We start from the raw sequence: 27,796 nt of genomic DNA on the forward strand, positions 1-27,796 counted from the left end.
TAATGTAGTAATTTATGTAAGGTATAGACTTTGCCATTTAAGTTCATTTGCATTTTATTAGCGTGTTACAGTATGAAATAGGAATTTGAAATTACGTCTTTAGGCTACACAGTTTAGTTTACTTAAACTGGTATGAAGAAGTTAATTTTAAAATACAGATTTTTCTGGAATCAAAATATCTAGTTTTTGTTATTACGTTTTTTCCCTGAATTTTGAAACATGGTCCTTTTAGCTGTTGTTGAAACTAAATTTTCTGTAAACAGGTAATTGTATGAATACGCCAGTCAGAGCCTGAGAATTGTGAATGGTGTTAAAAAGTAAAGCTTTTCTTCATTACTTGGTTTTGTCACCGTGCAAACTGCCATTTCCCTTCGGTCCATTCTGTTATACTTTTTTCCTGTTGAATTGATTCAGTTTACTATCTTTTTTTTTTAAGAATAAAAGTAAAATGTCAAGAAAATAACTACTCACTTTATTACTTGGGATTTAATCAAGGTTTTTTATATTTCATATTTATAATATGTATACCTATAAATTATGCTTTTAAATAATCATATGGATAAATTCTCTACTTAAATTGCTTTTTCATAGGTCAAGATATTCAACTTGCCTTTAATATGTTGGTACTTATTTTTCCAAACCACCAAGTATTTGAAGGGTTTTTCAGCTCCTTACTTAGGAAAACCTCTGGCACTTGTTTAGTGACTTCACACAAAACTGATCTTTGGAGGAATTTTTTGGTCTTTGTTTCGATTTCATTGGAAAGTCACTGTTTCTGATACTGAGTCATTGCTTGAAAGTGAAAATAAACTTATAAAGAGACCTGAAAAGAAAGAAATACGGAATCTGTGTGATGTATGGTGTGGAGCCACTTTTCTTACTTTTTGAAAGTGCTCTTCTCTGAGCCAGTCACAAGAGGCAAGATTAACTCTGAGATTACAGTCTGCTCAGGTCTGGTTTTTTATTTTTACCTTTGCAAGTATGTAAGGCTTTTTCAGGAAACCCTAGTGGCATAGTGGTTAAGTGCTATGGCTGCTAACCAAAGGGTTGGCAGTTCGAATCCGCCAGGTGCTCCTTGGAAACTCTATGGGGGCAATTCTACTCTGTCCTATAGCGTCGCTATGAGTCGGAATCGGCACTGGGTTTGCTTTTGGTTTTAAGGCTTCTTCAAACCAGACCAGCTCAAATTGGCAATTTTAGATGTCAGCATTTTCATTGATAGATGCCCATTTCAGAAGTTTAATCATTTGGGTAAGTGAAACAATACACGTATTTTAGACTAGTTAAAGAATCAACAGGGCTGGGACTAGGTTGAGGCAAGAGAAGCACTTAGAGTGCAAAATTTAAGAAGGCATGCATTCTCAAAGTACTTAGATTTGTTTGTAAGCTACTATCTCATATAAGAATTTTTTAAACTTTATTTCTCTCATTACCTAATTCTTTGTGTGCCTTACATAACGTTTTGTGAAAATTTGCTGTGTTCACTCATAAAGCTAGAATGTTTTGTATCTGTTTCTCTGTAGCCATGGGTCACTTAAAGTGCTACCAATTAACACATAAATATCTGAACTCACAAAAATACCTTAGGAGTTATTGTTAGCATTTTAATATATAATTTTTGCCTCATAAGAGCTCAGCATGAGATTCCTTACAGTGAACTCAACATATTTAAAATAATGCACACTACAACTTTAGAGAGATCTAATTTTCAAAGTCTTATTTTTGTGTAAATCAAAGCATTAAAAAAAAAAAAAAATTGCCGTTGAGTCGATTCCAACTCATAGCGAACCTATAGGTCAGAGTAGAACTGTCCCATAGGGTTTCCAAGGCCGTAAATCTTTATGGAAGCAGACTGCCACATCTTTCTCCTGTGGAACAGCTGGTGGGTTCAAATCGCAGACCTTTAACCACTCTGCCACCAGGGCTCATATATATAACAGACATCGCAAGCTTTGCATACTCCAACAGGACACTTGATTCCTGTCTTCTCCCTCAGTCTTTGCAATCCATCCTATTGTCCTACTGTCCTTTTTCACCCTCATATTTTCTAGACACACTGGCTTTTCTGTTTCTTCACTGGGCCTTCCTAGTATCTTTTTTTCCCTAACTCTCACATGCTGGATTCTTTTTTGACATTCAGATCTCATTGTGAATATTACCACCAAAGATAAGCCTTCCCTATCCCCCAATTCTTGGAAGAAAGGCCTGGCAATTTACTTCTGAAAAATCAGCCATCTAAACCCTTGTGGAATGCAGTTCTACTCTGACACACACGTGGGGTCACCATGAGTCAGAATCGACTTGATGGCAACTGCAGAAGGTCTCCCCCAGTTCAGCCCCTCTATCACTTTGCCCTTTAGTAGTAACCTGCAGAGGTGTGGCTTGCTCTCGATTGTCAGTGTTTTTTTTTTTTTAATTTGACTGGGATAACTAGGTTGGAGAATGGGCAAAACCTCTTTTGTTTGTTAAAATTGACACAGTTCAAATGATTATAAATTAGAATAGAATCTTATGGATAGCTTCTGTAAATTTAATTCATATAGTAGAACTGCAGTGTTAAGTTTCTTAATGGATAAGTTAACGTTTGTATTTTCATAGGGCACTTAAAAAGCAAACAGTATAGGTTTTTGTTCTTTAGGATTTTAAAAACTAATGTAGAAACTTTCACCTAAAGCACAATAAATTTAAATAATAAGACAAGTTGGAAAAAAAAGCTAACATAGAAAAACAACTCATTGCCTCTTGACAAGTGATGAATATAACTCATAATAATAATTACAGTAATATAACAATGGAATATTTAAACCAATCCCACAGAAATACAAATTAAGACAACACAATGTTGTTGAAAATATCCAGTATTATCAAAGTTGTTGGCTTAATCTTTTGGGAAGGCAATTGGAGAACAGTTTTTTAAAAATTAAGAATGTGTATACTCTTTGACATACTACTCCCATATGTAGATGTCTGTCTTATAGAAATAAAAACATAATAAATATGTAGAGCAATATGTTACCATATGTTAGCTGTAGCATTATAATAGCAAACAATTGGAAAAGAGTCATCCACAGGGAACTTGTTATATAAATTACAGTCATACCATGAAATACTGTGCAGCCATTCAAACAGTGTGGTCAAAATGAATATATTGGCTTGGAAAGATGCCCATGATAATAGTGTTAAATTAAAAAGCAAATTAATTTGGAAAAGGACAGCAAGAATGGTCCCACATCTTGAAGAATGTAATTAGTATTACTGAGTTGTACATGTAGAAATTGTTGAAATGGTACCTCTTTGGTTGTGAATGTTTTCACCAAAAAAAAAAAAAAAAAGCCAAAGCGCCAGCAGTTTAGGGAAACTCAAAAAACAAGCACAGAGACAAACAAAAAACAATATTAAGATTATCCCATTTTTATAATAGGTTATTAAAAACTGGGATGTATTATTTATATGTATGTTTGTATAAGATTGGATAAGCATATTAATAAAACATGGAATAATACATAGTAGGCTTTTATACTAAGTTATCTCAGGGGCATGGGGCTGGAAGAAGGAAGGGAAGACAGAGCTTTATACACTTCTGAATTATTTGGCTTGTTAAAATGAGCATGTATTACTTTGGTAGTTTGGGGGGAAAAAAAACCAAAACTAATAAATTTATTTGGTTAAAAAAAATCCAACCACATTGAAAAAAATGGCCAGTGAAATTATAGAAGTGAATGTTACCTGACCGTTAGTCACGTAACTTTTAACTCTGAGTCTTTTTCCACTTGATAAGAATCTCTGAAAGGCATTTGAAATAATTTCTCTTTGTGTGTCGTGACAGTCCAGGACTCTGGAGATGAATAACAATACCCCAAGCAGACAGAGGGTTATGGCTTCAAGTAGAGTGGGAAGCAAACTGCCAAGAGCCGGTGAATTCCTAGGCAACCAGCGGCCTTTTTCCACACAGGATAGCCTTAGTCACGAGCGCTGCGGGAGGAGTCTTCCTTCTCTCCTGAAAATCGATGATAGCAGCAGATTGTTTTGAGGTTCGGTGTTAATTCTAATATCTATGATACATCTACAGCTAAAAGGGGAAATATTTCTGAAAGTACAGTCTGACCTGAATTGTGTACTTTCTAGCCCATAGCACAGCATAGTTCTGGAAGGCAGGTGATTGGGCAGAGTGGGTTTTGTGCTTTTTTTGTTGTTTGTATATTTTTCTCGTGATCATTTTGATTGTTAGCTGCCACCCGAGTCAGCTGCTGACTCGTGGCAACCCCATGTGTTACAGTGTAGAACTACTCCATAAGGCTTTCTTGGCTTGTAATTTTTACAGAAGCAATTTGCCAGGCCTTTTTTTCCTCAGAGCTGCTGGGTGGGTTTGAACTGCCAACCTTTAGGTTAGCAGCAATTGCAAACCACATAATGAGCAATCATTCTCTGGTGTCAGTTACATTGTGATGTGTATTTAAATATATGTTAAATAGACATACAATCACAAACCGCCCAATGTCCATTTGGGGAGTGTCCAACGGCATACATGTCCATGGTCCCGTAGGTTCAGAAACCCTGATCAGAGAATGGGACATAGATAAAACATCTTTAACATAATAATACAGTAATAATAATAAAAATGTTTTGGCATGCATTGTAAAGTAGTGCCCATCTGTTATTACAAACCACTGTATGTACCTCAAGTGTTTAATACAAGAGGCTTTAACGGGGGTTAGTTCATAACTACGGATTATACGTAAGTTGGACATTCGTAACCCAAGCACTGCCTGTATATTATATGGTGTTTGGTGTTTGCGCAATGCCCAAGTTACATAATGTCCTGTATCACAGAACGTAATGTGGGCTTTAAATGATGCATGACTGTATTCTCTTTATGCATATTTTTTCATATTTGATCAAAAATCTTTCAAACATATAGAAAAATAATCCTTTTACAAATCTGCCTGTGTTTTTTAGCCATTTTAGCATTAATGTTTCTTTCATATTACTAAATTTACATAAAAAAGAAAAAATGAGGTTCTGATGTATAAACTATTTTGCATATAGTGATAAATCCTATATTTTTTCGATCAAGGTTGAAGTGTTCCAAATTACTGTCTAACATTTTCAGTGAAAGGGCTGTCTTCCCGTTCAGACTTCAGGTTGGACAGACCCATGCAATTGAATAAACAACACCTGGGAGGTTGTGCATTGTATTTCTTTGAGGCGTCTTCCCAGATAATTTCCCCAATACGCGTTTGGATGGTCTGAAATCAATGTAGGTGAATATGAAACCCTATTATCAGGATCATAAAATCAAGTACATACATGTAGAATGGGGGTGACTTACCTTGTCACCACAGTGACAGTCTCAAATGAGTAAGCAATGATGTGGCGACAGTGAAAGTGACACACTTAGGTCCTTCACTGATCAGCTCACGCTTGTCTGCAGGCATGGTTAACATGTTTTAAGGAGAATAGATAAACAGAGAGTATCTAGACGAGGCAGACCAGGATGGTTGGATGAGTCTAGGACACTCTGAGGAATGTTTAAGTGCCATCTCTATCTCAGCTAGGTGATGTGAAGCCTCTGTGAGGGTGGGCTGCAGCTTTGGACTCCCCAGCTTTGCATCAGCCACAGCATCGCTGCTTTTCTCTGTCGGTGCTTTTTGTTAAAGTAAGAGTCCTGCTGAATTTAAAAAAAAAAAAAAATTAGAGTATCACCACATTTACTTTGGAGTGCTGAACGCTTAGTAAGAAATAAGATTGTACATACTTGAACAGTGGTCATTTCCAAATGCCAACAGACTTATTCTAAGTACTTCAGCAGAACAAGACCAGTGAGAGAATGTCATAAGTACTAAAAGTCCCTCCTAGTAATTGATTGAAGTCCCTAAGTGGTGCAGTGATTAACCAAAAGGTTGGAGGTTCAAGCCCACCCAGAGGCACCTTGGAGGAAAGGCCGGGTGACCTACTTGCAAAAAGTCAACCCTGTGGAGCTCTGACATACATGGGATTGGCATGGGTTGGAGTTGACTTGATGGCAACTGGTAAACAGGTAAAAGTAAGTGATTGGCAAAAAATAAAGCCATCTGTCCATCCAATTCCTCATCACTGGATATCTGGCCGTGAAGAAGGAATCTTACTATTGAGAAAGAATTTGTGATAGAACCTTTGAAGGCCTCCTCACTGTACAGTTTAGTCATGGGATGTGTGTGTGTGTTATAAGTCTGCTTTTTAAAGCACACATACTTTTGTTTTGGCTCAAAAGTTTCTGTGTGCATTTCATTTTGATTTTAACAGCTACTCTTTATACCAAACTAGAGAAGGAACAGGTATTTTCTTGGACAAAGTAGATGTGGAAAACTCTAGACTTTTTTAAGTAAACGTCAACTCTGAGAGACGTTGGCAGGTAAAACAATTTTCCTCCACTTGCAAATTACTGATTCCTTAAGAGTTTTCCTTTTATTTTCAACAAATGGAATACTAGTTTTTAGCACCATTATTATTCCAATTTCAAGGTGTTCAATAATGAAAGAATGCGGAAAAGAACAAAATGGAGATGAACCAAAAGGGGAAAAAGAAAACAAAACTTATTCCAGATTTAATGAACAAATACATTTTACAGGGTGAAGCAACAGGGAAGGAAAGCATGGAGGGTAGATGAGGAAATATATTAATCCCACAATGTGCATGGGGTCATAGTATTATAGAGAAACATCCTTTCTCCTCCATTAAATTAAGATAATTAAACACCTGAAAAAAGATAAAAACAAAAAACGGAAAACCAAGACCATTTGCCAGCACGTGGGTTGTGGCAATCCCTTGTTCAGATTAACCTTGTTTACCATTTTCTTTAAAAAAAAAAAAAATACTCCCAGAGAAGAAATAAAGTAGACTATTGGGGACTATGTTACTACCATATTTCTATGGTTGCTTGTTCAAAAATCATTAAAAATTTTTACAGCCAATTAGCCTTTTTGCATGAGCTCTCTCAAGAAAATAGTTGTAATTTTGATACATTTTATGTCAAAATATCTTGGTTTAAAAAAAAAAAATTTTTTTTAAGGCACCCTAAATCATCATCTTAAGCTTGCTATTTAAAGAATGATAGAATTTTTTTTTTAATTACAAAATTTTTTCCAATAAATCAACTGTTGTAAGTAAAGAAAAGATGCTTCCCTCTAACAGGTCTTGCTCCAAGCTTAGTCCTGCAGGTGTGGGTAAAGAAAAGAAAGAAAGTGTTCACACTAGAGCCTGGATGACGAATTCTGTTAAGTTGGCTGTGATCATCCCAGGCCATTTGAAAATCGGAATATGTTCTTCCCTTTCATTATAAAACTACACTAATTACTATTATTGTCCTGGGCAGAGCCACGAGAATGAACTAATGTTCATATTGTTTGCAAATGCTCAAACAAAAGGAACGTTTTAGAGGATCCTTTACCTGGTCAAAACTTTAAAGATAATTGTTTAAATAAAATACAGATCTGGGAAAAAGAAAATACTCAGAATGGGAGTATTAATCACTACTTTAAACACATCCACTTCCTTCCTTTTGTGTTTTCTCCCTTCATATAAATAAATATATATGTATATATATGTATTGGAAACCCTGGTGGCGCAGAGGTTAAGTGTTATGGCTGCTAACCAAAGGGTCAGCAGTTCAAATCCACCAGGCGCTCCTTGGAAACTCTTGGGGCAGTTCTGCTCCAATCCTATAGGGTCGCTATGAGTCGGAATTGACTCGATGGCCCTGGGTTTGGGTTTTTACATATATATATATGTGTGTGTAAACCCACCAAAACCATATTTGTGTATTTGCCTTAAATATATGCCCAGCAATTTGGCATTATACATAGTTGTTACTGGTAGTTTTGCTGGGTTACTGGCTTTATTGAACAGAATTGTAAGGCAGTAGATTAGGGTTTGTGACCATATTGATTTCAATGGATTGACACAGTGGGCTCAAGCATAGCAACAATTGTGAGGATGGCACAAGACCAGGCATTGTTTTGTTCTGTTGTGCACAGGGTTGCTATGAGTCAGAGCTGGCTCCACGGCACCTAATAATAATAACAATAACAAGAAGGGATAACTAGCCTTAGAGTTAGTTTTCTGGAGAGAATGAGTTCCAAGTATGACATTGTAGAAATGTGGCCCTACCTCTTCCTCAGGTCTCTTGATCAGACTGTACAACCAGTTGTCTCCTAGCTGGCTCACTGTAGGTCAATACTAGCTTTTTTTTTTTTGCACTGCTAATCTCATCTCTCTTTATTTAGAATGGTAGCTTGGAAATCTATTACTTGTAGGAAACTCATGACCACAAACTTTTTGTTACAATACTATTGCAGACTTCATATTCCAATAAACAGTAAGGTTTGTGATTCTTCTCTCATAAAACCCAGTGCCGTCGAGTCAATTCCGACATAGGGTCGCTATCAGTCTTCTCATTTTTTTTTTTTTTCTAGTGCCTTTGCTAAATTGGTGTAGGACTTTTTCCTTCCAGCTTTGTGGGTCTTGATACTTTAGTTGGTGTTTGAGTAGGGCTTTCATTAAGTCTTATCATCTGACTTGCTTACATGTTTAGCATATTGCACGCACACACAGTGGTGAGGTCTTTCATTTTTTTATTAAGTGTTTCAGAAGAATGTGCCCTGTGAATTTTAAGCCATTTCTTTAAGTTGGCATCTGTTTACAAACATGACACGACTGATTGTGCTACCACAGAAGAGGTTTTCAGCAAATGTGGAGTGAGTGAACTGAATTGCATTCAAGCTTCCCAAGTGACACTTTGGATTTCCCATAGCAGGGTCAATCTAGCTGATCTAAGAGTAAAAGCACCTAGTGCCATCAAGTCGATCTAAGAGTAGGTATTTTTATTCAGAGCCTACTTCCACCCCCAATTTTATTAAAGTATGTTCAATATTTCTGATGGCATTAGAGTACTTAAAGGAGTCACAGAGAGTATAGAATTAGTCTTGCTACTCATAGACTTGTTCAAAAGCAAAGGGTCATGTAATAATATGTGAGCATTAAATATATATGTGTGTATATATGCATTTCCATATGTATGTGTATATGTGTGTCATACACACACATACAGCTCAGACTCTTTTCACATTCTTAAGTGTGCAAAGCTAAATCCTATTTCTTAATGTCAAGGAGTTTTAGTTTGGATGGGGAGGCTGATATGAGACAAATAAGTAGAATGCACTGTGATATGTGATCTAATAGAATTTCAGATGTCGTATCAAGGGATAGCAGAAGAAATCTCAAAAGTTTTCATGGAAGAGGTAATGTTAATGTATATTCCAGTAGCAAGGGTGATGAACAAAATATTTGAACAGTGGTCTGATATTGTCACTGACCATCTTAAGAGATTTCCCTGTGATGAGATTGGATGGCTAGTTGTAAAAGCTGATGTCACTGTGAGAACAGTTTGTACACAACGATTATCACCCCTGATGATAACAAAAAGCTAGAAGACGGAAAACCAAAAACCAATTGCCAAGTAGTCAATTCTGACTCACGGCGACCCCATGTGTTACAGAGTAGAACTGCCCCATAGGGTCTTCTTGGCTATAATCTTTATGGAAGCAGATCACCAGGCCAAAAACCTAAAAACCAAACCCGTTACTATCGAGTCGGTTCTGACTGATGACAAACCTGTAGGACAAAGTAAAACTGTCCCGTATGGTTTTCCAAGGCTGTAATCTTACGGAAGCAGACTGCCTCATCTTTCTACCATGGAGCAGCTGGTGGGTTCAAATTCCCTACCTTTCACCTAGCAGCTGAACACTTAACTACAGTGCTACCAGGGCCACTGTCAGGCCAAAAGAGTATGGAAATGGAGAGGAGTGATTTATACCAATTAAGGGGCAAGGGCAAGGGCAAAGGCATAGACGCACTAAAATCACTTTGTATAAGGATAAAGGTTTCCTGTAACTAGAATGAAGGGTCTGTACAGAAGAGAGCAAGCAATGAGGCAAACAGGGAAGTGGGAGGCCAGTGGAATATGTGAGAGATTATGCTGACAAAGCAGAATGAGGACTTCCAGCCCATTGGGTAGATAGATGTGTCAGCCACTAGCTATAATTCAGTAAGTTTTGTGCAGTCAAAGCCACATACTGAAGGACACAGAGGCTAAGAACTTCCTTAGCATCATACTTAGGTTTTTGTTTATTGAATCTGCATGGTATGCTTTTTCCATATCATATTGTTTTGCTTTGAAATGGCAGCATTAATTTCCTCAGTGGTGAACAGCATTGATATACATATTGGATAGCTGGAGACACAAATACAACTCCAGGCGCCCTTGATGCCTTCTCTTTCTTGCTCAGATCCACATTTATTTATGACCAAGAGTTGCTGAATCTAGATCAATAATGTCTTCTCTGTCTTTGCACCTACTGTCCCCAAGGCTCTCATCTCTACCAGATGTGTTGTGCGAGTTCCTAACTGGTCTCTCTGTGGCCAGTGTTTCTGCTAAACCACAGTGTGAGTCAGGGCCCTTGAAAATTCTCGTTGCTCACAGAATGGAGTCTATAGCTCTAAACTTATGTATTTCATGGTTCCCTGCATTTTTAATGTTATATCAAAAACCAAAAAACCAAACCCGTTACTGTCAAGTCAATTCCAACTAGAGTGCCTGCCAGATACTAGGGTCTGAAATATTGAATGAATGTAAAAATAAAAGAATTTTTATATTTTTTGCTAGGCAAATATAAACAGGATTGCTTTGCATATTTAACTTATTTAAGAGAAAAAATTTGTGGTAGCCCAGGTAAAATGTTGGGTGGCATAGTGGTTAAGAGCTATGTCTGCTAACCAAAAAGTCGGCAGTTTGAATCCACCGGCCACTCCTTGGAAACCCTATGGGGCAGTTCTACTGTGTCCTATAGGGTCTCTATGAGTAGGAATTGACATGAGGGCAACAGGTTAATGGGTATTTACTTCTATCTGTAGAAGAACGAGTTGTTGAAGAAAGAAATTTCATGAAACCATAATTATTTGTACCAAAGAAAGTGTTCACTCTAAATGAATATAATAACCAGAATAGTTTTTATTTTTTGCTTTTTTAGGTGCTCCAAGACTGAGCTTCTCGTGGCAACACATTTTTTTTAAATGTCAAACTAATCTCATCACTATTAAAATCTATTTTTTGTTGAAAGTAGAAAAAATATGAATACTTAAAATTCTTTTAGCTATTTCCCTTCCCCCTTTGGTGGCCTTTTCCAACAGTTATCCTCACCATCTCCTGTATCTTAAACTTTTTTCTCTAAGCTTATATGTTCTCCAGCTTAGCCCACAAACATATATTTAAGTCGTCTCTATTCGGAACAAACAAAAGCGTCCCACCTCCTCTCAACCCTTCTGTTGGTTTATGCTATCATGTTCATTTGTGAGTCCCTTCATTTCTGAATGTCTTGAAAGAGTAACCTACATTTGGATTTTCTACTTCTTCGCTCTTAAAAAAATAGATTATTATGTTTTGGGGATGAGTTGACAAGTTTCGATTTATGGTGTGTGTGTGTGTGTGTGTATGTGGGGTGTACATTTATCAAAACTCATTGAACTATGTCCTTAAAATCTGTGTATTTTATTGTATGTAAATTATACCTCAATTTAAAAAAAGCCCCAGATGATTAAAAAAAAAAATAGCAGTAATATAGGCTACAGTAAACAGAATCCCAATACCCGAGAACTATAAGAATTATACTAGCTGTATCAGTAATTAAATAATACCTTTCTGAAACGCAACTTCTTTGTTATATTTGCTTTTTCCTGCCAACAGGAAAGGAATATTGAGTTTTAACTATACTTGTATTAATTAGATCAGTTCGAATTTTTGCAGTATTTAAGAATTTTCTTCTCTCTGTCTCTAGTCCCCTGGTTGGGGGCGGGGGGGAAGACATGTCTTCAAGGATGTAAACTTTACCTAGCTCCAGTATAAACTTTCATCTAGCTCTTCTTTAGCCTCTCTACACACATTCAAAATTCCAGGTTATGTCTTTGCCTGGCAGCTCCTTTCCTTGAGAGCATCTTTCTTCCACTGTAACACCGAAAAGTAATGCAATTATCAGAATATCATTTTTAAATATTAGTTATATTTTTCATATGTGTATTGGATTTTGTTTTTAACTGAGGCCTTACAGGAGACTTACTGATATTGGCTTGTCACTATTCATAAAATGAAAGATAAGAAAGGGTGGCCCAAGAAAATTTACTTGTCGTTTTTGTATGTTTGTCTTGCCTTTCTATTTATTTTGTGTTAAATAGAGCTGCTGATTATTCATTATAAAGCAGTCTGTACTCATTTCACAAGCTCTGATGATATTACTGAAAAACTCCATAAATGTTTTTATAAGTTTGATTGCTTAGAAAATACAAAGCATGAGCCAGAAAGTAAATTTCAATCAAACACTTGAAAATTCTAACCTGGGGTAGACTCCACTCCACACCTGGTGAGTGGCTTCCGAGGAGTCAGTTGTCTGCTCTGCTTATGGACTGAGAGTGGTGGGTTGAAAGGATCAGTCAAGATAGTCTCAGAAGCACCTGCTATGACTGTAAACTTGAATAAAGGTCACTTTTTATTTTTTTTGCTTATGAAGGGTGTGATGAGAATGTGCCTGTTGATTGAAGCAAAATAATGAGACTCAATCATCAACTGTTAATATTAATTAAGATCCTAGATGACGGACAGGTCATACAAAAACTTCTCATGAAGGCGTGAATAGACCCTTATTGGATGGATCATTTGAGGAAGCACTGTGTGTAACTCAGTGAATCGAAACGGCAAAAAGTAACATAATTAAAAAAATTAATAAATGTTACAAGAAGATGAGGCTCACCATTTACATCTTAAACCCTGATCTCATTCTTAAGTTACACATGGGTCTAAAATTAAGCTGATTTCGGTACTTTGCTGTGCAGGTTCTGTCCTAAAAGTTAAAATATCATTGGCTGTAGTCATTGAATAGGGTAACATTTTTTTTTTTTCTTTAAATACGTATATGGTATTAAGGTATTGGTGCTGTCTTGGGGCCAAGCCTACGTGATAATTTTGTTGTGAGTTGCCTTTGAGCTGGCTCTGACTCATGGTGGGTGACCTTATGGATAACAGAGCAGTATGTTGCCTGGTCCCGTGTTATCTTTATGATCATTGGTGTGTTTGAGCTTATCTTTGTGGGTGTTGTGTCAGTCCACTTCATTGAGGGCTTCCTTCATTTTTGTCAAGCCATTTTCTTTGAGGATAAATCCATTAATTGGAGCTCAGTGTTGTCTTTCTTACAGAAATCATACCCATAATGCACCATCAATTATTATTATTTTTTAATTCCATTACAGTGGAGGGATATTGCTTCTGAAGTAACCTGAATACAGAATCTTTATTTTTACGACTTTACCATCAGTCATTAAAGATTGTCTTATCCATATTTAATCCAACAGCTATTTTTGTTCAATTTTATAAAAACTTTCCTAATCCTTAAACTAAATTTTCATAGAACCATACATTCTTGTGTATTTTTACTGGCTTTTGTAAAATATAACAGATTTTGTAACTGATATCCTGTAAAACTGGCGAAGAGGTTTGGGAACAGGCACAATCCAATAAGCATACACTCAGCTGGTGGGAGCAGAAGTCCACAGGACTTACTAGCTTGGAGTGTTCAGATTGCTGTGAACCGTTCATAGGTTTTATGGAGGAAGTCATGAGAGTAGATTAAGGAATCAAAAGTACAGGTTGGTGAGAACTTCTAATAGATATCCTTGTAGCCATCTAATCTCTGCTTCAATCTAAGCATTTCCTGGCTTCAGTGTGTTCATAATATCTCCATTTTCCTTCCCTTCGAAATCAAACTTTCAAGAACCTTTTTTTTTGGTTTATTTATTTATTTTACTTTAGATGGAGGTTTATAGACCACACTAGCTTCTCATTAAACAGCTAGTACATGTACTGTTTTATGACATTGGTTAACAACCCTATGACACGTCAACAGTCTTCCTTCTCGACCTTGAGTTCACTATTACCAGCTTTCCTGTCCCTTCCTCTCTGCTAGTCCTTGCCCCCGGGCTGTTGTGCCCCTTGAGACTCATTTTGTTTTATGGGCTTGTCTAATCTTTGGATGAATGTTGAACCTCTAGAGTGACTTCATTACTGACCTAAACGAGTGTCCAGGGGCCATAATCTCAGGGTTTTTCCAGTGTCTGTCATCACTGGGGTGTCAGGCCAGTAAGTCTGTTTTGTGTATGTGTGTGTGTGTGTGTGTGTGTGTGTGTGTGAGAGAGAGAGAGAGAGAGAGTTTTCTACATATTTCTCCAGCCCTGTCCAGGACCCTCTCTTCTAATCCCTGTTAGAACAGTCAGTGGTGATAGCCGGGCACCATCTAATTGTACTGGACTCAGCCTGGTGGATGCCATGGTAGTGGTGGTCCATTTGTCCTTTGGACTAATCTTTGCCTTGTGCCTTTAGTTTTCTTTAGTCTTCGTTGCTCCTGAAGGGGCGAGACCAGTGGAGTGTCTTTGTTGGCTGCACACAGGCTTTAAGACTCCAGACACTACTCAACAAAGTAGAATGTAGGACATTTTCTTTATAAACTGTGTTATGCCAACTGAGCTAGATGTTCCCTGAGACCATGGTCCCCACAGCCCTCAGTCCAGCAGTTTGGTCCCTCAGGGAGTTTGTTTGTCTCTATGGGGCTTCTATGACCTTGCCTTGTTCAGGTTGTGCTGGCTTCCCCAGTATTGTGTCTTATTTAGTGTTTTTGCATCCTCACTCCTCCCCTCCCTTCATAACCATCAACGATGTTTCTTTTCATGTGTAAACCTTTTCATGAGTCTTTACAGTAATGGTCTTATACAATATTTTTCCTTTTGTGATTCATTTATTTCACTGAGCATAATGCTCTTCAAATTCTTCCATGTTATGAGATGCTTCACAGACTCATCATTGTTTTTGATTGTTGCTTAATACTACATTTTGTGTATGTACCATAGTTCATTTATCCATTCATCTGTTGATGGGCATCTAGGTTGTTTCTATCTTTTTGCTATTGTGAACAATATGCAGTGAACATGGGTGTGCATATGTCTATTCATGTGATGACTCTTACTTCTCTAGGATATATTCCTAGGAGTGGGATTGCTGAATCATACGATATTTATATTTCTAGCTTTCTAAGGAAGTGGCATATCATTTTCCAAAATGGTTGTATCATTTTACATTCCCACCAGCAGTATATAAGAGTTCCGATCTCCCAGCAGCCTCTCCAGTATTCGTTATTTTCTGTTTTTTGATTTGAGCTAGTAATGCCAGGATGAGATGGTATCTCATTGTGGTTTTGATTTGCATTTCTCTAATGGCTAGTGATAGAAAGCATTTCCTCAAGTTCTATTAGCCACTTTAATGTCGTTGGTGAAATGTCTGTTCATTTCCTTTGCCTATTTTTGAATTTTTTAATTGGATTATTTGTCTTTTTGTTGTAGAGGTACAGGATTTTCCTGTACATTTTAGAGATTAGACCTTTGATTCGTAGTAACCAAAATTTTTTTCTCAGTCTGTAGGTTTTCTTTTTACTCTTTTGGTAAAGTCTTTTGATGAGCATAAGTGTTGAATTTTTAGAAGATCCCAGTTATCTAGTTTATCTTCTGGAGTTTGTGTGTTGTTGGTTATGGTTTGTATCCTGTTAATGCCATGTATTATGGTCTCTAGTGCTAATCCTATTTTTTCTTCTATGAACTTTATAGTTTTTGGCCTTATATTTAGATCTTTGATTCCTTTTCAATTAGTTTTTGTGTATCATGTGAAATACTGCGTCCTGTTTCATTTTTTGCAAATGGACATCCAGTTTTGCCAGCACTCTTTATTCTTTCCCCCATTTGATGGACTTTGTGCCCTTGTTGAAGATCAGGTGACCATAGGTGGATGGGTTTACATCTGCGTTCTCAGTTCTGTTCCATTGGTCAATGTATCTGTCATTGTACCAGTACCAGGCTGTTTTGATTACTGTAGCTGTATAGTAGGCTCTGAGGTCAGATAGTGTGAGTCCTTCATTCTTCTTCTTCAGTAGTGCTTTTCTTATCTGAGTCCTCTTCCCTTTTCATATAAAGTTAATGATTAGTTTTTCTATCTCTCTAAAGAATGTTGTTGGTATTTGGATCAGAATTTCAGTGTATTTGTTAATTGCTTCAGGTCGAATTGTCATTTTCACAATGTTGAGTCTACCTATCCATGAGCATGGTATGTTTTTCCATTTATGTTGATCTCTTTTGGTTTCTTGCAGTAGCGTTTTGTAGTTTACTTTGTATAGATCTTTTACATCCCTGGTTAGATTTATTCCTAAGTACTTTATTTTCATAGGAGCTATTATAAGTGATACTGTTTTCTTGATTTCCTTTTAGTCATTCTCTTTATTGGCATATAGGAATCCAACTGATTTTTGTACGTTTGTCTTGTATCCTGCTGCTCTGCTGAATCTTTCTATTAATTCCTGTAGTTTTCTTGTGGAGTCTTTGGGGTTTTCTATGTACAGTATCATATCATCTGCACACAGGGACAGTTTTACTTCTTCATTACCAACTTGGATACCCTTTATTTCTTTTTGTTTTCTTATTGCTCTAGCTAGGACTTCTAGAACAATGTTAAATAGAAGTGGTGATAAAAAGGGTATCCTTGTCTTGTTCCTGTTCTCAAGGTGGAATGTTTTCAGCCTCTGTCAATTAAGCATGATGTTGGCCATTGGTTTTGCATAGATGCCCTTTATTACGTTGAGAAATTTCTCTTCTATACCTATTTTATTGAGAGTTTTTATCAGGAATGTGTGTTGGACTTCGCTGAATGCCTTTTCTGCGTCGATTAAGATGATCATGGGATTCTTTTCTTTCATTTACGTGGTGGATTACGCTCATTGATCCCTTAATGTTGAACTATCCTTGCATAACATGCCTCGTGTGAATTCTACTTGGTTGTGGTGTATCATTTTTTTGATATGGTGCTGAATTCTATTGGCTAGAATTTTGTTGGGAATTTTTACATCTATATTCATGAGAGATATTTGTCTGTGATTTTCTTTTTTTGTGGTATCTTTGCCTGGTTTTGGTATCAGGGTTATGCTGGCTTCATAGAATGAATTTGGAAGTATTGCTTCCTTTTCTATGTTCTGAAATAGTTTGAGTAGTACTGGTGTAAGATTTTCTCTGAATGTTTAGTAGAATTCTCTAGTGAAGCCATCTGGGCCAGGGTTTTTTGTTGTTGGGAGTTTTTTTTTTTTTTAATTATTATTACCTTTTCAATCTCTTGTATGGGTCTGTTCAGATTTTCATCCTTAGTTTGTGTTAGTTTGGGTATGTTTCTAGAAACTTGTCCATTTCCTCTAGGTTTTCAGATTTGTTGGATGGAGTATAGTTTTTCTCAGTACTCTGCCATGAATCTTTTTGTTTCTGTTGGGTCTGTTATAATGTCCCTGTTTCATTTCTTATATGGGTTATTTGCATCTTCTCCTGTTTTTATTTTGTCAGTTTGGCCAGTGGTTTGTTTATTTTGTTGATCCTTTCGAAAGAATCAACTTTTGGTTTTGTTGATTCTTCCTATTGTTTTTCTATTCTCTATTTCATTTACTTCTGCTCCAATCTTTATTATTTCCTTTCTTCTGGTGGCTGTGGGGTTCTTTTGCTGTTTTCTGTTTGTTCGAGTTGTGTAGCTCATGTTTTGACTTTGTCTTTTCTTTTTTGATGTGTGCATCTATTGCTATAAATTGACCTCTGAGGACTGCCTTTGCTGCATCCCAAAGGTTTTGGTATGATATGTTTTCATTCTTGTTTGATCCTAGGAATTTTTTAATTCCGTTTCTGATTTCTTCTATTACCCAGTAGTTTTTAAGCAGGGTGTTATTCAGTTTCCATGTAATTGATTTTTTTTCCTTCTTCCTGTTGTTAGTTTCTGCTTTGATGGTGTTGTGGTCAGAGAAGATACTTTGTATTATTTCAGTGTTTTGGATTTTGTTGAGGGTTGCTCTGAGGCCTAAAATGTGGTCTATTTTATAGAATGTTCCGTGTGCGTTGGAAAAGAATGTGTATATTGCAGCTTTTGGGTGAAGTGTTCTATGTGTGTCTTTGAGGTCAAGTTGGCTGATTGTGCCCTTTAGCTCTTCTGTATCTTTGTCGAGTTTCTTTCTAGATGTTCTGTCCTTTACTGAGAGTGGTGTGCTGAAGTCTCCTACAACTATCGTGGAAGTGTCAATTTCTGTTTTCAGTGCTGTTAGAGTTGTTTTATGTATTTTGGAACCCTTTTATCATTGGATGCATAGATGTTTGTTATGGTTAAGTCTTCATGATAGATTGTCCCTTTAATCATTATATAATGCCCTTCTTTGTCTTTTATGGTGGGTTTTGTTTTAAAGTCTATTTTATCTGAGATTCCTGCTCTTTTTTTGTAGCTGTTTGCTTGATATGTTTTCTTCCATCCTTTGATTTTTAATGAATTTATTTCTTTGTTTCTGAGGTGTGTCTCTTGTAGACAGCATATTGATGGATCCTGTTTTTTTGTTTTTTACCTGTTCTGTCACTCTCTGTCTCTTTAGGGAGGCATTTAGGCCATTTCCGTTGAGTGTAATTATTGGTAGATGTGACTGTATTGCTGTCATTTTGTAGGTTTTTTTTTTTTTGATGATGTTGACATTTTCTTCATTCCTCTTACTCTTCTGTGCTGAGTTTCTTTTGTTTGTGGATTTTTTTTTTTCATTTCTTTTGTTTTTGTATTTTTTGTTTTTACTGAGACTTTGTTTTTCTTTTTTATTTTGATGAGTAGGTTTGTTAACTTTCTTCGCACTTACCTTGAAATTTACACTTACCTTCCTAGGTTTGAACCAATCTATTATTACTTGGTATTGCCTTGCTTTCCTCTCCATTAGAAAGTTATATACCTATACCATTTATTTCCTCTTTTATTGTCCTGGCATTGTTATCATTTACAGATTAACCTCTCTGGTTCCCTATTGTAATTCTCTTGGTGTTGTATATTCCTTAAAAGTTCATTTCCTAGGTTGGTATCTGGCTGGTACAGTCTTGCAACCTAGATTCAGGTTGTGGTCTAATGTTTGTTCTCAAACTGAAGGACCCCCTTTAATAATTCCAGTAAGTTTGGTTTGGTTTTTACATAGTCCCTTAATTTCTGTTTATCTGGAAATGTCCTAATTTCACCATCATAGTTGAATGAGAGTTTTGCAGGATATATTATCCTTGGTTGGCAATTTTTTTCTTTCAAGGTTTTATGTATGTGTGTCATTCCATTGGCTTCTTGCCTGAATGGTTTTTGCTGAATACTCAGAGGTTAGTCTTACTATTTCCCCTCTGTCTGTGACTTGTCATTTTTCTTGAGCTACTCTCAGGATTCGTTGTCTTTGGTTTTAGTAAGTGTGATTATGATATGACTTGGTGATTTTCTTTTGGGGTCTATCCGGTGTGGGATTCATTGAACTTCTTGGATAATCCCCTTTTCATCTTTCATGATAAGAGAGACGTTTTTTGTCAGCAATTTTTCAATGATCCTCTCGGTGTTTTCCACTTTCTCCTGCTGTTGTAGAACTCTGATCACTTGCAGATTTTTGCTTTTGATTTTATCCCACATAATTCTCAGAGTTTCTTCATTTTTTTTTTTTCTGATTCATCCTCAAAGTTGTATCCAAGTGTTTGTGTTCAATTTTGCTGACCCTGTCATCCATTGTTTCAAACCTACTCCTCAGCCCTTCTATGACACTGTCCATTTCTGAAATCTTGTTTTTTACCTTTTGTATTTCTAATTGTTGTTTTTGTATAATTTCTAGTTGTGGATTTATTTTGGCATTTTGCTCCTGTGTTATTTTACTGAATTCTTTCATTTTTTAATCTGTATTTCCCATGAATTTATCTGCCTTTTCCATGAATTTGTCAATTTTTTCCTCATTTTTGTCTGCTTTTTTCTTCAACTCTTGGATAGCTCTGAATATCAGAGATTTGAATTCCATATCAGGTAGTCGTTGTTCCTTTTCTTCTGCTGGAATGTCATCTGGCGTTTTATTTTGTATGCCTACTTGGAACCATCCTGTCCTTTTTTTTTTTTTTTTTTTAATATGTTTTGATATTGCCTGTTGTCTAAGGGACATTCAGTAGTTATTTTCTCTGTTTATTGATGGTAGATTTGTTTCATCCTACTTTTTTGTTTTATTTGGTTATGTCTGAGCAGGCGGGCTGTGCGTTCTTCATTGTCCTCTTGTCTGTGGGTATGATACTTTTCACCTCCTTGTCCAATGGGCAGGGTCAGTTACTCAGCTATGGTGTAGCAGGGCAGTTCCAGCTGAAGGGAAGGGGTTGGGATGGGTTTTTTGTGGCTGGTAGTAGGGCCTATAGGGTGGGCTGGGAGTCAGTGCAGGTCAGGTTCCAGTAGGCCGTGCCTGTTCTGCATAGTGCACATAGGTAGGAAGGAGGAGGCAGGTTGTTATGTGTGGAGCTAAGATGGATAGGGGAAAGAAGATAGAGAGGAAGAGAAACAGGAGCCAAAAAACAAACACACAGAAAAAAAGAGTGCTAAGGGAGCTTGCTGTTGGAATGGACAGATGAGAAACCAAGAAATAGAGCAAAACAGAAAAGCAAAAAGAAAAAAAAAAAAAGAATTAAAAGAGAAAAAACACCCAAGGGATCTCACCGGTGCAGCTTTGTAGATTGTGGAAGTGGCTCTGAAGCTGTGCAGTACAGCCTGGCTAGAAGGGGCTCCCAAGTCACAAAAATAAAAAAAAAAGAACAAACAAACAAAACAAATCAGAATAGAAAAAATGAATCAAACAGAAACACAAAGCATTACAAAAGAGGCCCTGGGGATCCCACCAGCGTGGTGGCATGAAACAGAAGCAGTTCCCCAGCCGAGTGCTGCTTCACAACCTCTCAAGAAGAAGCAAAGATGTCACAGGGGGCAAGTGTTTGAGAGAAAGGAGGGGAAGGAGGTGGGAGGCTGGGAAGAAACCAAAAGAAGTGGAGAAAAGTAACACCAGCAACAAAGAAATGGCACTGAGACAGCCAGACAGTGTGGGCGGGGTGAATCCAAGCAGCACAGACCCGAAGCTTGTGCCTCCTGGCCAAGAGACTGTGGCTGGCGGTAAGCGGTAGAGGCTGAATGGGGGAGAAAAAGGGTAAGGGGTGGGAAAGCGTATATCTCTGGTTACCAGTTGCTCTGCCTCCTTTTGGGAGCTCTGTAGAACTGCTTTCCTGTACTCCCCATCCAGCACGCTTTGATGTGGGCAGGATGAACCCAAACAGTGGCATGAAGTCCGCAGCTCTTGGCTGGCCCATTGACTCCTGTCAGCTAGGAAGCAGTGGGGGCCATGGGTGGGAAAAAGGTGGGGGGTGGGAAAGCATATATTGCTAGCTACTGGATGCTCTGTCTCCTGCTGGGAGCTCTGTGAAGCTCCTTTCACGTGCTCCCTGTCCGCCAATTTCTGACAGGAGTCCAAGATGGTGTATCCGTGCTGCATCAGCAGATAGGGGACCTCCACTGGTATCCTCATTCTCTATTCGCTGTCAGTTTCTTATTCTGTTCGGTGCTTAGCAGAGTTCTTTATCTCTTCATTTGATGTTTAGGGCACCAAGATTGATGTTTGTCTATTTTACTTAGTTTTTTGAGTCTTTGCTGTAAAGGGACAGCTTGGTGCTTCTGTCTATAGCACCACGTTGGTTCCTCCTCTCAAAGATATCTTTGTTTCCTCCTTTGCAACACCTCCATAAGATCCAATCCAACCCTAAATCTGAGAGTATTTCCTGTATCCTTTATCTTCTTTGAATGCCTTTTATTCTCATGCACCTCTCATTGCCTTTTGTTTCAAATTTTGTAATAATAGAAAAATTGTTGTTGTCCCCTGAATTCTTATGAAATATAGCAACAAACAACTTTCATATAAACATTTTTTAACATGTAGTTTGAGAATGTGCTATGCAAATGAACCTTGAAATGCTTTCAGCGGATAAGCTAAATAGTGTCTTTACTGATTGCATTCAAGGTGTTCACCATTTGTCCTCAATGTATATTTTCTAAGCAATTTCTACTACTTCCTTGTATGTGTAATCTATGAAATAAACAAATTGAAGAACATTATTCTCTGACACTCTGTGTACTTCTGTGCCTCTAAGTCTTTCTTTACACTTTCCTTTAACCTAAAACTCCTTTCCCCTTCTACCTAATAAAGTGTTTCCCCATTTCAAGACCTATGTCAAATGCTTGTCTATGGAGGGAGCATTTAAAATGAGGTTGGAAAGATTTTTTTTTTCTTAATTTTCACGTATGTATATACCACTCTAAGGACCCTTGATGGTGCAGTGGTTAAGTACTTGGCTGGTAACCGAAGGGTCAGTGGTTCAAACCCAGTAGCCGCTCCATGGGAGAAAGATGTGGCAGTCTGCTTCTGTAAAGACTTACAGTCTTGGAAACCCTGTGGGGTAGTTCCACCCTGTCCTATAGGGTCATTATGGGTTGGAATCAATTTGATTGCAATGGGTTTTTGAGTTATATACTCACGTAACCATTTGATGGATAGCGTTTGACTGGGTAGAAATGGAACAGAGAAGTATTTTCTAAGTCTCCAGTTTTTCTCCATCTTTCCTTTGGAATTCTATAGCATTTTATAGTCATGTTTTGTTGCCCTATTGTTTTAGAGTCCTTGAGGGTACAAATGGTTAATGTGCTTGGCTGCTAACCAAATGGTTGGAGGTTCGAGCCCACCAGAAGAAAGGCCTAGAGATCTACTTCCAAAAACATAGCCTTTGAACACCCTGTGGAGCACAGTTCTACACTGACACACATGGGGTCACCATGAGTCAGAGTCAACCTGTTGACATCTTTTTGTGTGTGTGTTTTATGATTATTAATATGTTTGTATTTTCTCTCTTATTGATTGTAAGTACCTAAATTTAGGGATCATGTCTTTTTCAGTTTTGTATTCCTCATGAAGCCAAGAGAGTGTAGGTACAGCAGTAAGAATGAATTAAAGCAAATTATTTGAAGGGAGATGGTTTGTGATGAGGGTAACCCATCCACTCTATGGGTGTGAAGTGAAGGGTAGAGAAGCTGTGTTGTGAACGAGTAGACCAAGGCACAATACATTTCAGATTTGGAGCAGATTTCCTTGAAGTATTCAGAGAGCTGCAAACCCTAGTGGCTCATTCTGTAATACATTTTGGTTCTCTTGATTGTTGTTGTCGTTAGGTGCTGTCGAGTTAATTCTGACTCATAGTGACCCCATGTGAAAGAGTAGAACTGCCTCACAGAGTTTTCTAGGCTGTAATCTTTGCAGGAGCAGCTCACCAGGTCTTTCTCTCACCAAGCTGCTGAGTGGGTTTGAACTGCTAACTTTCAGTTAACAGCCAAGCCCTTAAACCTTATATACATAAATTTATATACCCAAAATAAAAAAAACAAACCTATTGCTGTTGAGTTGATCCCAACTCATAGTGACCCTATAAGACAGAGTAGAACTGCCCCATAGAGTTTCCAGGGAGCAGCTAGTGGATTCAAACTGCTGACCTTTTGGTTAGCAGCTGTCCATCACCAGGGCTTCCAAAATTTATATAGTACCTAAGAAAAACATCAGTTACATAAAAACCCAGAACTTAACAAACAACATGTCTAAAAGGCCATTGTCATAAAGTTCACCTCTTCCTCTCTTCTCTTGCCTGAACTATTCCTGGGGTAGGTTTATGCTCCCAGCACATCCCTCCACTGTAATGCACCTCCCTTTTCCTGTCCATGGGAGCAGAGGATAAGTTCTAGAGCTTCTACCCAGTGCTACCCCCATACTCTTAAATCTCCCATGAGAGCCGTAATTGAGCAGATTCTTGGACTGAGACTTCAGGGTGCAAGTGGATTTGGGATTCTGGACTGCTTGTTAATCCTGTTTTAGCTATGTTATGAGTTGGCTTGGGATTTTAACTGAATTTTATGATGCAATTTCCATGGGAAAATGAATTCTAAATTCTGTATAATCGACTTGAAACTTATTTTTTGCAGCTTAATGAATTAGTACATTTTGAACTTCAGTTTTTGACTTTTTAAGACCAAATATTTCTGAATTCATTGTTTCTCTGCCCTATTTATTAAAATCAAATTAAAATATGCTTAACTGTGTTCATGAATGTAGAAATATGATGTAGTTCAGTGTTTCAAACTTTTATCAAGTTGTTATGCTTCCTGTTTAAATGACTATCTGTAGATTAAGAAAGTATTTATCTCTCTTATAATTAGTAGATTTATTATACTAAAATGTATACGTTTGATTAAAAAAAATCATTCTGTATTCACCCATGACAATGATCTTATACTTTTTGATTAATTCCCAAAAGATTTGTCTAAGAAAATAAGTAATAAAAGCAAAAGACATCACACATGAAGACATCCATTAATACCGTCTATTGTAGAAAAAAAGAACAATGTAAAATGCCATTAATGTAGAATAATTTTATGCATTACAGCAAAATGACTACAATTACCATGTGGAAATACACACAGGGACTGGTATAATGAACAAACTGTCAGTGCTAAATGTTGTTGTTAGGTGCCGTCGAGTCGGTTCTGACCCATAGTGACCCTACTATGTACAACAGAAGGAAACACTGCCTGATCCCATGCCATCCTCACCATCGTTGTTGTGCTTGATGAGCCCATCGTTGCAGCCATTGTGTCAATCCGTATAGTTGAAGGTCTTCCTCTTTTTTGCTGGCCCTGTACTTTACCAAGTACGATGTCCTCCTGCACTGACTGGTCTCTCCTTAAAAGATGTCCAAAGTATGTGAGACAGTCTCACTATTCCTGCTTCTAAGAAAGATTCTGGCTGTACTTCTTCCAAGACAGATTTGTTCGTTCTTCTGGCGCTTCATGGTACATTCAGTATTCCACTAAATATAAAAAAAAAAAATATATTAGGTATACTATATTTGTAAAATATGCATGCATGTAGACAACTGAGAGGTAGTATGCAAATTTTAACATAGTAAGAGGGTTAAGAATAATTTCTCATTTAAAAAAGAAATACATCTTTAAAATAATTCTACTTAATTTTAAACAAGTTGCTTCTAGAAAAATGATGCAGGCTGGTTTAAAGCAGTATGTATCCATCAAGCCAAATTCAGAGCTACAATTTTTGCTTCTCTGCACACCTTCCTGACAAGAAAGGTTATTCTTAGTAAGTGATTCTCAGTCATTGGGTTTCCCTTTCCCTAAATTGCTGCCACTTGTAAATTTTCAAAGCTCTCATATAAAAATAAATGGGAATTAAACATTAACTAGAATTTAGAATTTTAGAAAAATAATTGGCATATCTCAGTGGGCTTAGTTATTTACAGTATGCAATATAATCGTAATTGTCAGCCTTTTGCTTTTTTTTTAATTGGTCTTGAATGTGATTCAAGCTGGGTATCATGATGAATGCTGGCTCCTTGTACAGAACAGAGTTTGTTTTGTTCTTATGTACCCCTTGACTGTTCACTGTTCTTTTAAATTAACGACGCAAGGGACAAGCTCATTCTATGAGGCTGAGATCATCTGTTATCAAAACTCAGTTATTAGGTGGAGATGGAGACCTCATGGTTGAAGTGATCGTAGAAGCACCCGTGGAAAGGGCCTTACAATCAAGTTGTGAGAGAGTTAAGAGTGAGTGTGTGTGTGTGTGTGTGTGTGTGTGTGTGTGTGTGAAGGGGGAAAGGTGAATGGTTAGCTGAGTGTAAACTCTTTTTATAGACTTACAGGATTTGTGTTTGCATATATTTGCTTTTTATTTAAAAATATTTATATTTTAAGAATTCTTCTTAGATTAATTGACATAGATCATTCTTGCAGAAACCGACAGCATCCAAAAATATCTTCCAGTATCAAATCATGGATATTGTGAAAGTATAATTTCTCATCTTGGTCTGATTATGGAAGACTAGTATCCCAGCTTGCCCTAATACTTTGCGTATTTATACTTTATTAATTGTTTTTGGATGTAATGCAGTCATCATTGGGGTATTAATGGCTTTTCTAACAGTGTTTTAATTTTTAAAGCCTCATAAAATAAGGGATGAGGTAAATGAACCATGGCTTCAACTAGAATAACTGTACACAAAAAAAAAGACAAAGAGGAATTTAGTTAGTTTTGTTTTTTGTTTGTTTTTTTAATAAGTTTTTGAGGACTAGGAGAAACTGGAAGTACCATAACAGCAATATTATTTATAAAGTGGAAAATCCCCTTATTGAAACTTAACAAGTGAAGTCCATATTTGATAGTAGGAAACATTGTTTCTGTTTTGAGCACAATGTGAAAATCAAACCGATTTTAATTAATACATCCATAAAGTAAACTTTTAAGGATAAACTCTAGAATTTTCCCACAGAATTCTTTCTTCCATTTTTTTCTCCAACGCTTTAAGAAAATTCCTTGACTTTTCTTTTTAAACTTTGGAGTTAAACTATACCTCTAATCATGACTCATTATAATGATCAATAATGATAATCTAGTATAAAGTTCAATTTTCTCAAAAAACCCCCAAAGTCCTATGTTTTGAGGTTATATCAAACTTGATCAGAATTACAGTAATGCTACTTTAATTTGTGTATTTTTATTCAGTTGCTTATTAGGGTCTTAAAATATTCCAACCTCCCCCGCCCCAAAAAAAATGAAAAACAAGGGAATCATTAGTCCTGTGTTACAGATGAGGAAACATTAAGAATAGTTCTTGATGTTAAGGATAATTAAACAACCATGATGCAGAATCAGAACCAGAGTGAAGTTCTTTTGACTCTTTACATTATGTTAGAGTAAATCCCCAAAGGGCCCATAGACCAAGCAAAGGCTATGATATCCACAGACCTTCGAGTGATTGCATGATTATTCTTCTCTAATTGGAGTCAGGGTTTTTTACTTTAAAAATATTTTTTATTGTTGACTCTATACATAGCAAAACATGGATCAGTTCAACAGTTCCCATGTGTACAGTTTAGTGACATTGATTACATTGTTTGAGTTGTACAGCTGTTCTCACTGTCCTTTTCTGAGTTGTTCCTACCTCATTAACACTACATTAACTCATTAACTCACAGCCCACTAAGCTTCTGTCTAATCTTTTGAGCTGCTGTTGTCAATTTGATCCCATATAGATAGTTCTTAAAACAACATAATGCTCAAAGCAGACCTTTTTTTACTAGTTAAGATACACTATAGTTTGGTTTTAAGATGGCTTCAGGAGATATTTTTTGTTTAAGGTTTAAAGATTATCTCAGGGCAATAGTTTCAAGGGTTCATCTACCCTCCATGGCTCCAGAAAGTGTAGAGTCTCTAAGAATTCAAGATTCTGTTCTGCATTTCCCCCCTTTTGATCAGGATTCTTCTGTGGAATCTTTGATCAAAATATCCAGTAATGGTATTCGGGCAGCACCATCCAGTTCTTCTGGTCTCATGGCAAAGGAGGTAGTTGTTTGTGGAGGCAATTGGCCACACATTCCTTATCCTCCTCCTGTTCTTGACCCTCCTTCCTGCTCTGTTGCTCCAGGTGATTAGAGACCAAGTGTGCCTTGGGTGACCACTTGCCAGCTTTTAAGACCCCAGAAACTGCACAGTGAACTAGGAGGTAGAACAGAAGCACGAAACATGTTATTTGGCCAATTAGCTGGGTTGTTACATGAAACCCTGACCCTAAACCTTCAAATCAAGGAACTAAATCCCCTGAGGTGTTTGGTTGTACATCAGGGTACATTTTTTAACCATAATATTTATTCTGTGATAGTACTCAACAAAATTTCTTTCATTATGTTTCAATTATAATT

At 37.0% G+C, this 27,796-nt stretch overlaps 1 protein-coding gene across 8 annotated transcripts in view; it reads left to right on the forward strand.

Annotated features, from left to right (window-relative positions):
* The window catches only part of ADGRG6 (adhesion G protein-coupled receptor G6), a 163,038-nt gene that overhangs the window by 15,162 nt on the left and 120,080 nt on the right, over positions 1-27,796 (forward strand). The gene's annotated exons all lie outside the window — the stretch shown is intronic.

The sequence above is a fragment of the Loxodonta africana genome, chromosome 1 (assembly GCF_030014295.1).
Source record: "Loxodonta africana isolate mLoxAfr1 chromosome 1, mLoxAfr1.hap2, whole genome shotgun sequence".
Classification (NCBI taxonomy): domain Eukaryota; kingdom Metazoa; phylum Chordata; class Mammalia; order Proboscidea; family Elephantidae; genus Loxodonta; species Loxodonta africana.